The following is a 12,866-nucleotide window of genomic DNA, read 5'->3' as shown; positions in this document are numbered from 1 at the left end:
AGTTTATTCTGTGTCTTTTTCTCTGACTTAACTTTTTATGACACTAATTCCTATGTTATATTATATTTAGCTATTTTGCTTTTTTTTTGTTTGCATCATTCAGAAAAAATGTAAGTTTCAGAACAACGGGGATGGAGTTGGTCTCGTGCATTATTAAAACCCTGCAACGGTCTGACAAAAGTCGAAGTGCAATTAATGCCTATCAAGTGAATAAAGTTATAAATCTCATAAAATAATAGTTACAAAAATAGGAAATAATTTCAAGTATAGTTAGATTAAATATTTTAATCTCTCCAAATAATAAAGATAATTTATAAAACAGTTTTATTAAAAGTAAAGCCAGTGGTGATATTTAAACTTTACAAAAATTATTCTAGTTGTAATTCACTGCCAATTATACAGTTTACAATGATGATTTTACTTGGTGACATGTTTACAAACCAGCAACTCTTAATTTATGATTTTCAGGATGTCAGACATTTAAATTTATGCCCTTGTTAATGAATTGTTGATTGAAAAAAGAACACATGTATTTCACTATTAGTTTAATTAGTAACCTTAGATATATTATTTTGTTTAAATGTGCAAATTGATAATAAGGAAATTCTTGCTTTGGAAATCTATTTAAGTAAATAATATTCCAAGGGAAAAAAAATCTTTAAAAACAAAGTCCCATTTAAGAATACAACTTATTTTCAAACTTGAGTTTGGTGTAAGTTATGTACATAAAATTCAAATAATTTTTCTTAAATTAAAAAAGGTGTATATATACTGATTATATGACCTAGAAAAAATAAATGCTGAGCTCATGTCCTGTCTAAATATATATCTTTGTCAGAAGTTTCTGCTAGTTCCAGCTATCTACATCATAACTAAAGTCTATTATTTTGAGAACTGGTGAACGTGAGCACTCTAAATTATTTCCAAGTTACATTTTTCTATGATGAGATCAAATAATATATTTTCAGCAAAAGGTACCAGAAGGGTTCAGGATGGGCGATGCTTAGTGAGTGCAGTCTTTCAAACATCCTCAGTTCCTTTATAGGTAATGTGTGCAGAAAACGGTGAATAGATTCTGCTTATAAGCTAAGATCAGCAAATATCCCTTGCTTATCTCAGTTTATCATTTTTAATCTACTCTGTTTTGCACAACCCTTCTTAAACCCACTTAAGCCAAGCCCCAAGACCCTATTTTAAAAGCGTGTCCTGACTTCCTCAGATTGAGAAGCTCCTAAAACTTGTCTGTGGAGTGTTCTTCCTTGCTGCAGCAAGCTCAGTAAATTTGACATTGTATGACTACAGATGTATCCCTGGCAGCCTTTGGCCAATGAGCTTCAAAACTACACTAATTAAACATGTAGTCTTGCCTTGTTACTTAATAGTCATGAACCTCATTTATTTTTCCTTGTATAATACTGATAAATACATACCATATAAATATGTATCAGTTTGTTGAGAGGTCTTGCAAAGGTATATAAAAAGTACCCAGTATGATATATAGTAGATATAAAGTGTCAGTAAATAATAAATCATTTTAAAGTTAATAGATTTATAGGTTTTAGGGGGGATTTTCTAGACCTTTATTTACTCTCCTTTTAAGTATTATATATATTTAGCCATTGACCTTTTTATTTTTTCCTGTCAAACTTTTTTTTTTAAGTTTGGGGATACATGTACAGGGTTGTTACACAGGTAACCTTGTGTCACAGGGGTGTTGTACAGATTATTTCGTCACCCAGATATTAAGCCTAGTCCCCATTAGCTATTTTTCCTGATCCTTTCCCCTGTCCCAGCCTCTAACCTCCGATAGTCCCCAGTGTGTGTTGTTCCCCTCCATGCGTCCATGTGTTCTCATCATTTAGCTCCCACTCGTGAGAACATGTGGTATTTGGTTTTCTGTTCCCGTGATCGTTTGCTAAGGTTAATGGCCTCCAGCTCCAACCATGTCTTCACAAAAGACATTACCTTGTACTTTTTAATGGCTGCATAGTATTTCATGGTGTATATGTATCACATTTTCTTTATCCAGTCTATCACTCATGGTTACTTAGGTCGATTCCATGCCTTTGCTATCGTAAATAGTGTTGCAGTGAACATATTCATGCCCATGTCTTTATAATAGAATGACTTCTATTCTTTTGGGTGTATACCCAGTAATGAGATTGCTGGGTCAAATGGTAGCTCTGTGTTTAGGTCTTTCGGGAATCACTACCTTGGGTTTATTTATGTTTTTTAAAATATATACATTTTCTCTAATAGAAATATAGCAGTGTTCTGGATATAACTTCTGGTTTATTTCTTATAAACTTAATTTTCATAGTAGCCCAATGTCTGCAAATATAAATCTGAACTATCAGACAAAGGTGTTTTTGAATAGAGATGACTAATGCTAATTTGGAGGACTAAATAAAAAATATTCATAGTCTATTGGTTTTTAAAAACTATAACTAAAACTGAATTCAATGACCTTTCAAATTTCTTTGTCCTTATTAAATTATGATTTTTATCATCTAGAAAAGAAAAAGCCAGTGTCCTACATTCTTGATATGATCAGAATTTGATCAAGGATGTAATAGAGGAAAAAGAGGAAAGCATTATAAGGATTTTTGAGACAAATAGGAAAAATATTTTAATAAAATGATGGCAAAATAATGAGAACATGCATAGATTTTTCAATTTCCTGTTACAGTGTGTGCAGTTTCAAAATATTATTAATTAGAAAGGAGACCAATGCCAAGGTCCAGAGGCCAACTCTGAGATTTTATATTTGCATGCAAATATAAATCAGGTGGAGCTCTTCAGAGTAACACCAGGAAGAGCGTGAAGAATACAGAATTGGGCAGAGAGAGGTGAAGAGCGACAGAGTTGAAACAGGACTTAGCTGATCCGCAGGGGGAGCTCTGGAGTTGGCATGGCCCTTCAGAATTTTCCTAGATTGAGTCAAGAGGGCTTAGCCTTTATACTCTTCCACTCCTGGACCAGTGCAGAGGGATCGCTCCTTTCTGCGGAAAGCAGTTATTGGGGAAGAAGGCTGCTGTGAGCCAGGCATCACTCCCAGCACCTGGGGAAACTAGAGCTTTGGTCCTAAAGGAGCGAATTCACTACAGCGAATTGACACATTTATTTACCGTTGTGTTTTAGGACATGATCTCTGTTGAGCTTCTATCTGACCTTTGAAAATGTAAGCAAAGTTAAATATTAATTAAAGATTTATTTAGAAAAGGAGTTTGAATGAGTCTGTATTATTAAACTTAATATTAAGACTTTCTTTAATTAATTACTCATCCCTTTTGTGCATGTAGTTTTTACCTCACTTTTCTGATCTGTATTTACTCTTTGGAATATTAAACTAGGTTTATGTGGCAGTGAAATAAATGTCTTCAGTAATGGGTTCCTCATGCCTTTATTCTTTCACTATATTTTATTGGGTTCCTACTTATTATTTTGTCAATGGCATAACAGTTTTGTTCTAATTTTGTTCTTTTCCTTACTCAAAATTGGTGGGAAGCTGCATGAGACAAGTGGTGTACCAAGTGCAGCATAGCTATTAAATTTTCTCCATAGACCATTCAATTGCTATTGCATAGAAGAAGGGAACAGCAGAAGGGAACAGCTTTAGGGGAATTTATGTGGGACACAAATCACATGCTAATATATGATTGCAAGTGCATTTGGTTTACAAAAGAAACTGTTACAACTTCAATCATTTATTTAAATGGTGATAAAATATAAAACAATCATTTATGTTTGTATGATTTAAAAAAAATTTCTTTATTCAATTTCTGAATATCACATAAATGTTGATTTTTTTAAGTCTATTTCCTGCTCCAGTCCTTGGGTCCACAAAGACTATGTCTAGTACTTCATCAAGCAAACATGAAAATTAAATAAGTAATTTGTAAAATGTGGATCACAGGATTAGGCACAAAATTCTTTTTTATTTGTATTTGTATTTCTTTTTTTTTTTTTTTTTAAGAGAGAGGGTCTTGCTCTGTTGCCCAGGCTTCAGTGCAGTTGCAGGATCATAGCTCACTGTAGCTTTGAACTTCTGGGTTCACACAATCCTCCTGCCTCAGCTTCCTGAGTTACCCAGATTATTTTATAGTAAGAAATGCTAGTTAATAATGTACATCACCACACTTAGATTTTTTTTTCTTTTTCCAAGCATTAGTTTCTGTGATATCATCTTGGAGTCTTACAACATTTAGACAAATGCTAAGTAAATAAGGATAAAATGTTACCCTGCAAATATTTAGGTATATATTTTAAAATATAACATCTTCTTAGCAAGGTTCTAGAACTAGGACATTCTTGGGGACATAGAGAGTAAAATATGAGGCTGACATTTGGCTGAAAATGATGGCTTGTTCTGCTTGAGATGAGTGATAGGCACTTAGTATATAACCTATGCTTCATTCCAGACAGGGCATTGCCATTATTTATATTTTGCTAATTGGAGTCTTTAAATTGATTGTGAAAGGTTAAAAGACCATTTTAACTTATCTGTAGGGATATACTTTTGGTTGGTGCTGTTCATTTTCCATTCTCTATTGAGATTCTAAATTCTCTCAGTGGGTACCTTATCTTATTATCTCATTGAGTCTAACAAATCCTGGAGAGTTAATCAATAGTACCTGTGGGATATTTTTTACACCTTTAGTAAATCTCTGAAGGGTGATATAATACTAGAAATGAGAAAAATGTTCTCTTAGGTCATGTGTGTGTGCTATTTGGGATGCATAAAACTCTCATTTTAGAATGAATTATACTTGCTCATCTTTTTTTAGATCAGCAGAGGTAAACACATTTTCTTTTCTGTCACACTGTTTTGAGTGTGCTATTCTGATCTAAGTTAAAAAAATAGAAATGCATTGATACATTTTTAGGACTTATCTGATATATTCAATAAATGATGTGATAAAATTTTCAAGTTATTTAAATGCTATTTATATTTTTATTCTTTTTAATGGGTGTATATTATATTATAGGACTACAATAAATTTAGTTGTTATGGTTTTAAATAAAAATTAGTGTTTCACTTTTGCATAACAGGATATGCTTTTAGAGTTTAGAATAATAGGATATTTCATATTACTGGAGATTTAACCTTGAGAGGCACCCATTCCTAGGCTCTATTTCATGTATGAGGCCTCAGTTCAGACAAGTTAAGCAACTTGCTTGAGTCCACAGTACATGACAGAGCTAGAGCTTAAACTTCTGATTCTAAAAACAATTTCTTCACTCCAAATCATTGTACCTGTATTTACTGAAACAAACAAGTACGCTTTCTTGTTCTAGTTGAAAAATCCTTTGTCTATGAAAAGCTATTAAGAATTCCAGCTTACTTATCAGTGCCAGGCAGCACTACTAAGAGTTAAAAACTAAAAAAGATTGCAAGCAATACTTAATAATTGAATTTAAACATATGAGGAAGCAACCTTTAAGAATTGTATCTCTAAATACTCAATATTGCACCCTAGTTTCTTCTAAGTTATTCCATTTCACACGTAAAAGATAAACATGAATAAACTAAAAGCAAAGTTCTGTAGGCCAAGGAACTACTTTTATAGCTCTGTCTCCAAGATGCAAAGTAGTACCTAGCACATAATAGGCTCTTTACATGTCTATTGAGTGAATGAAATAATTAACAGCTTTTGAACAGTTAACCTATGAGAATAATTTATACAAGAATCTCAGTTTCCCAGAAAATTTGTAACAAGACCCTTTGAGAGGACTTTTTTGAAATGACTATTTGAATGGCTTTATTTTGAATGACTATTTGAAATGACTCATTGAAGGGTGATTTGGGCCATAGAATAAATGTTTCATGCTTAACAAATTTAAATCTTGGATTAATTTAAAAATAAATGTTATTGAAATAAATGGATGGATAATGCAGACTTGGGAATCTGTCAATGATCCACTTATTTGGTATGATATTTTCTGTAACTTTTACTGAGGCATAGCTTTGGTTTTAATTGACGTTTCTTAAATGGTTTATAACCAAGCTACAAAGACCAATAGAAGACTCTTCTCTTGAGGGAAGAAAACGTTGCAATTCGTTCAAACTTACAAAAATATACTATCTCGCTTGATATTATCTTACTTGTAAACAATTATTTCTGATGCTCAAATATTTGGACCTTTAGAAATATCTATAATTTATATACCAATAATGCCTTAAAATAATTCTGCCTTCATTTCTGAATTAAAATGGTTCCCAAACACATTTAGAAAATCATTTTGACCATCTTTTGTGTGACACTTTTACAATTATTCTCAATTACATTTGAAGAGTGAGCTGTTTGCTCTATCAGATAATAGACACAAAGAATCATAGAATGTTGAATCTGAAACGAACCTCAGATAATCTGGTGAAGGCACTTTACTTTTAAAAAAGAAACAGAATGAGATCCAGAAAGACGACATGACTTCGCCCAAGGTGAGAAAGTGAGCTACTAACAGAGTCAGGATTGGAGGCAAGCGCTCAACCCGTTTTGCACTGGAGGACCCAATCACTACAGAAATATGACCCATAAAAAGGGTATTTTTTTCTCTTTTTCTTCTACCCATCTTAGATTCAATGGCTGGTGCCCTAAAAATTTAGACTGACAAAAGCTAGGCCTCTTAACAACCTTGTTTCATTTTGCTGTGGCTCTTATAGGCAAAGTCTGTCCCCCCAGCCTCACTGGTCTCTTTCCTGTTACTGGGAGGCACCAGCATCCTCATACTGTGGGGCCTGTATGCGTTGTTCCTACTCCCCGTAATGCTCTTCTCACAACTACATTTGCATGGCTCACTCCCCCACCTCTTTCAAGACTTTTCTCAAATGCTATTTCTCAGTGTCATTGTTTCTGACTACCGTGTTTAAAATTGCTCACTTCCCAGTTCCCTCTGCTCCTTTCTCCATTTTTTTTCCCATAGCACTTATGACCTTTCAATGTGCTAAACGATTTCCTCATTTATTTTGTTTTTCAGTGTTTCTTTCCCCACTAACCTAACTAAAACATAAGCACCATGGGCATGGACTTTTGTTTTGTTTGCTAATGTATCCCTAGTGCCTGGAACTAAGCCTGATTATATGCTAGATGTTCATATAAAATCTGTTGAATGAGCAAATGGAGAAAATTGGGACAGAAATATCCACTTGAGAAAGAGCAGATGGATCTCGAAGCCCCAACTCCTAGCCCCAGATTCTTTTTTCTCTTGTGGATCTACTAAGCACAGCTGCCATGACGTTGAAGGTTCCAGGTTATGCCACTTTCTGCTTACCCCTCTGGCTCAGGTATGCCGCAGGCCTTTCCTGTAAGGCTCACAGCTAAATGAAAAAAGGTTGTCCAGATATCATTCAAGGTTCAAGGTTAACAGGCCAGAGTTACAGCAGAGGAGATAATTTGTAATTAACTTCCTAGGTTGTCTCTGGAACATGCTCACTGGCCCTTGCCCAGACGACATTGGCTGACATTCATCTACTTCTTCCTTGCTAATGGAACTCCTTTGGTTCCAGAGATGTGGCTAGTATCTCAGGATAAGGCAGGGATGGATCTTATCTATTCTATTCCACTCACAGTACTGGCATTCTCCTTGCCAATGACTGATTAAGAAATAGGAACATGATGCGGGCCCATGAAAGATGAGAGGCAAGTCAACTGAAGCAACTGCCAGGAGGATTCCCAGGCTTTTCAAAAGTGTACAAGGAGGTCGCACTCTCCTCCCCACACACCGCCCCCTGCTCCTGCTTTGGAACACTGGATGTTTTGTTTGAGGATGCGACTCTTGGAAGTGCAAGGCCATATTGTGTTCATAAGGGGACAAATCCAAGGAACTAAGCCAACATTGTGAGGATGGCAGAAGGGAACGACAGCGAGAAACTCTGTCCTTGATTACATTGTTGTTCACTCACTCATCCCACCCTTGAATCGGCTTATTGCCAAGCTCCTTACAATGTGAAATAATACCTTTTCTTAATCATTTGAGACATTTTGAGTTGAAGTTTTCTTTTAGGTGAAGCCAAAATCATTCTCATGGACAGAAAACCCTCTAGCTCTACCCCATTTGGCTACCATTTTCTAATAAGCCGAGATATTATTCCCTTAGTCATGTTAATATTCGCTGAAAATGCCAGCTAAAAAGATGGATTCTCAAGCGTGTGTGTGGGAGGGTCCCTTCCAGATTCAATCTTTCCTCTCCTACAATCTGTTCTCAGGAAGTTGCCAAACCCTGTGGCACCAACCAAGCAGCTGGGGCATACAACCAAATTCCCTGTCTGCACAGAAGGTCCCACTTACTTTTTTTTTTTCCCTGGGTGTTTAACACGTTGTTTTTGGTGTTTAACAAGTGGTAGCCTGAACATAGCTGAAGGAAAGTTTCCGATTCCTGGAGTCTGGAAGCAGGTATCCTACCCAGTAAAGCGATATGGATCCCCTTTGGACTAATAGTTGTTTACTTCTCAAGTCCAGAGTCTGCATTGAGGACAGCAGGTTTTTCTGTGAGTTATATAAGCCATTTAAACCTCACATTCAAGGGCACCATATAAAATGAAACAGGAGTCTTCAATATATATTTTTTCCTCATAAAATAGCCTCTAGAGGAAAAAGCAGCTGAAAAATTTCAGGGGCCTAATTTGTGGCTGCGTCATCCATGTGAACTTGTCCTTATGGAAAGGCTTTGCATTTATGTGAAGTGTGCTGCAAAGTCTCCCAGCATTTCTAAATCTCTGTATGTGCTATACATATATGACTAATTTGGAAAACTACATTTAAATCCTAGGTAGTGTGGAGGCTAAAGCAACTCCATCTTGGATGTTAAGCTGCCATGCTGACTACTTATTATTATTATTTTTTAATATTTTAAATAGAGATTGGGTCTCCCTGTGTTGTCCAGGCTAGTCTCAAACTCCTGGGCTTAAGTGATCCTCCCACCTCGGCTCCCCAAGGTGCTGGGATTACAGGCGTCAGCCACCTTGCCTCACCATGTTGACTTCTGATTAACCTCAGTTCCAGAAATGCCTCTAAGATTTCTATTCTATCCCTTGTTCCTTGTGCAACAGCATGTACTACTTACTGTAATTCCTGCCCTTAGGTCAAAACAACTTTGATGTTAGTGTATGCACCATAAATTTAGCCCTTAAGCAATTGCTGTACATATCCCTTTCCCTATAGTATATAAGCCCTGAGTCTGGGGGATAGTGAGGCAGATCGTTGTATCTCACCACTGCCCAAGTGTATGGCTGCTATTCGTAAGTCTCCATTAAATGTTTCTTTCTGATAAACTAGATTTGTCAGCCTCTTTTTTCAGCCTCTTAGCTTCCTTTAACTTTGGGACCTGCTTACCACAGAACAAATAGAAAATGTAAATAACTAAGAGAGTGCAAATCAGGGTGTAGCTGCCTTAAGGATCTCATCCCCACAATATTTCATAAATAAACCATGCCTTTGGTATAAGTATTTTTACTTCTGGTTGGATCTTTTTAAATAGTGTCAATACTCTAGGGAAGGAACAATATTTCATAAATAAACCATGCCTTTGGTATAAGTATTTTAACTTCTGGTTGGATCTTTTTAAATGGTGTCAATACTCTAGGGAAGGCACAATATTTCATAAATAAACCATGCCTTTGGTATAAGTATTTTTACTTCTGGTTGGATCTTTTTAACTAGTGCCAATACTCTAGAGAAGGCATTATGAAACTAAAGTATTATCTGAATGAGTTTATCAGGTCTTTCCTTCCTCATCAAAAAGAAGACAGTATCTAAAATCAGGGTGGCAGTGGGTGTGGGGGAAATGAGGTCCTAAAGGGAAGTGGGCAGATCGGAAGAGAGATGCCTATTACTAGATCATTTGCACATGTGGAAACTGAGGCTCAGATTGCAGCCTACCAAGCCTAAGGGGTGAAGCCTGGATGTGAGCTCACTTCTAGCTGACTCCAAAATCCATAAGATTATTCAGGACACCAAAGTCACATTGACATGAGGGTTAATTATGTTTAATGTTATCAAGCTGCCTACCTTTCCTCTGTAATTTCTCTCTTAAAGGAATATACAACTAATATAATGTCATGAGCAAATTGTAACATGATTTTTAATATGAGAGGCATTATGACATGGTGGTTTATACTGCTAAGAAATATTGGACAAATTATCTCTTCTTCAGCTCCCTTCTCTGGAAAAACAAATGGGATAAAAATACTTATTTCCTATTTTTTTTTTTTTGAGACTCAAATAAGTGCTTAAATACTTCCTTGCATTCAGAAAACATTCAATAAAGGTTTTTGTAATTATTGGAGTTATTTGCTTCATTCATATTCTATAACTTTTTTTTCCCAACTGATCATAATATCTCCATTTTTAAAGGCATTTTATTTTAATTTTTGGATTAGTTTTGTGTTTTTAAAAAGCATCATGTGTTTGTTTAAAATGATAAAAAACAAAAAACTATTTAAATAAAAATTAAGGTACCCACTTTTGCCTGCAACAGCACTTCTCACTCAGATATTACTACTGCCCATATACAAATATACATATTATATAGATATAATATATTCAACATTAAATATTAATATAATAAATTATATATATATTAGTGCTCTTCATTTCTTTTCTGGGTACTAGTGACCCTGAAAATTAACTTGAAACATTGTTTATCTGACAAAAAACTAGCTGAAATGACACACCAAAGTGTAGAATATGTACACTTAGAGCACAGAGTGAAGTGCTTGAGTGCACATCTATCCATTTGCAAACTGGATAGATGACAAGAAAGGCATTTTTCAAGCCAGCTGATGGTCACAAATAGTAATAAAATATTCCCAAACTGGCATGGGTTATATTCCGAAAAGCGTGTAAACCAGCAAAAAATAAAAATTGCAACTGCAAAACCTAGGTCAACCCTCTCCTCACCTTTCCTTCACTCCTCCATCTTCCCCATTCTCCACCCTCACACATGTTAATCCAGGTGCGACCTACTTAAAATCAACTCCAAGGGCAAAGTCAGTGAGTGAGAAGGGCGGGGAGCCTGGAGTTGCTGGAATGGAGGAGGTAGGAAAGGAGGAGGCTGCCTGGGTTGCCTTGGCAATACAAAGGAGAATGTCAAGGGGGAGGGATTTATGCGCTGATGCTAATTGCATTTGTTAATTACATTCTATTGTGCTGACCTGCCTGCTTCCCCAGTTTATCTTTCTGAGTCAATAAGCAGTGCCAAAAGCTTCCCTTAGCAGTGTGTCCCTCCTCATCTAATTTTATCCCTCTATCACCTTCAGGCTCAGTTACCAGAGTGCTACCTTTGGCAAGGAACCGGGGAAGGCTCTGCTGAAACTGAGTGTGCAAGGTTTTAAAAATCCTGTAGAAAAATATATCCCTGCTGGAGCTTGCTGGAATATTGCTTTGCTGCTCAACCACAGCATGGATTTACAACCAAAGAAAGCTGCTGAAAAACCAGAGAAAATAAATCTGAAAGAAACTTCCCACAGTGAAAAGCAGGCTGCAAATGATTCACCAGGAAGAAAAATAAATAAATAAATACTGAGCAGTTGCGGCTGGTATCTAGCGTACCTTTGGTTGGAAAGGTGCCTGTACATAGGGCCTTGAGCTTTATTTTCTTGCCCCCCCTAGTGGGAGTTCTATTTAATTACAACAAGAGTCCCAGCATCTGTACACATCCGAATAAAAAATACATTGGTACCTACTGTAAATAATGCTGTCTTATAATCTCTCATCACTGACATGAAGTATTAGCTTACAGCACTGTTGCATGTGATGAAAATCAACAAAGACATTGCGATGCATGTAGTTGTAATTGCTATGTGGATACTTTCTTAAATCTTACTACAATTTTAAGTATTTAAAAAGTAATACATAGAAGTTCTGTGCTAAAGTAAGTTGTTTACAGCAATGCTTTTTGTTTCCAGTTATATCCATTTTTCCCTTTGGTTCTTTTTTACAAACAGGGTCTAAGAAATGGTAAAGTCTTTCTTCAGTCTATGCTTTCCTTAACGATTTTTATTCTCCTTGAATTAAACAATTGCTCTCAGGGTGGTTCTGTATTTATTAATTTTCCTAAGAATAAGACTTCGATTTTAACAAAAAAAAAAACCTTTTGCATTTTAACAAAAAACCTCTTCTGAAGTTTCACCTGGTGTTTCTACATTTCTCAAGCACTGACTCATTTCATTGCTCAGAGCTCAAATTGGCTCCTTGAAGGCAATAAAAGGCAGGTCAGGCTGTCTCTAGGCTGTTCAGTGTCTATCATCCTGTTTTGCATTTGCTCATAAAGTGTGGCAGATTTATCCGGGTGGAAAATTTTTTCAATGGAAAAGTTTAGTCACTGTGCACATTGAAAGAACGTTCCCTGCAAAAATACAGACTCCTCATCATTCCTAGTCCTTAGGCTCACATTAGTGTTTTCTCCTTTTATATGCATATGAAATTCCTTGGAATCATCAGTGGTGGTATGGAAAAAAGGAGAAAGAAAGAGGTTTTGGCTGGGATCCCTGATGATTTTGATGGATTTGCTATATCTGTACCCTAGGTCCCTTGCCGCATCTGTGATGCAAAAACCATACTAATTGTTTTGCCTTTGTATAGTGTCACAACACATAGCAATGCCAGGTGGATCATCATGCTTGAATTGCAAAACATTTCCCATTAGACCTGAACACAGATCTGAAGCTGCCTGGCTGCCATGTCTATTTCCTTACTGAAACAAAATTTGGAGGTATGGGAATCCTCAGTTGTGTTCCATGTCCAGGAAACAGTTGAGAATTGTTCTCTAGATATGTATGTGTCTAAGGGATGTAAAACGACTCTCCTTGGAGAGAGATCTGTTTTTGAACCACTTCTAAGCCTCAACTGTCAGAAGGATAAAGTAAT

The sequence above is a fragment of the Pongo pygmaeus genome, chromosome 6 (assembly GCF_028885625.2).
Source record: "Pongo pygmaeus isolate AG05252 chromosome 6, NHGRI_mPonPyg2-v2.0_pri, whole genome shotgun sequence".
NCBI classification, from domain to species: Eukaryota; Metazoa; Chordata; class Mammalia; order Primates; family Hominidae; genus Pongo; species Pongo pygmaeus.
This window is presented reverse-complemented; position numbering follows the sequence as displayed.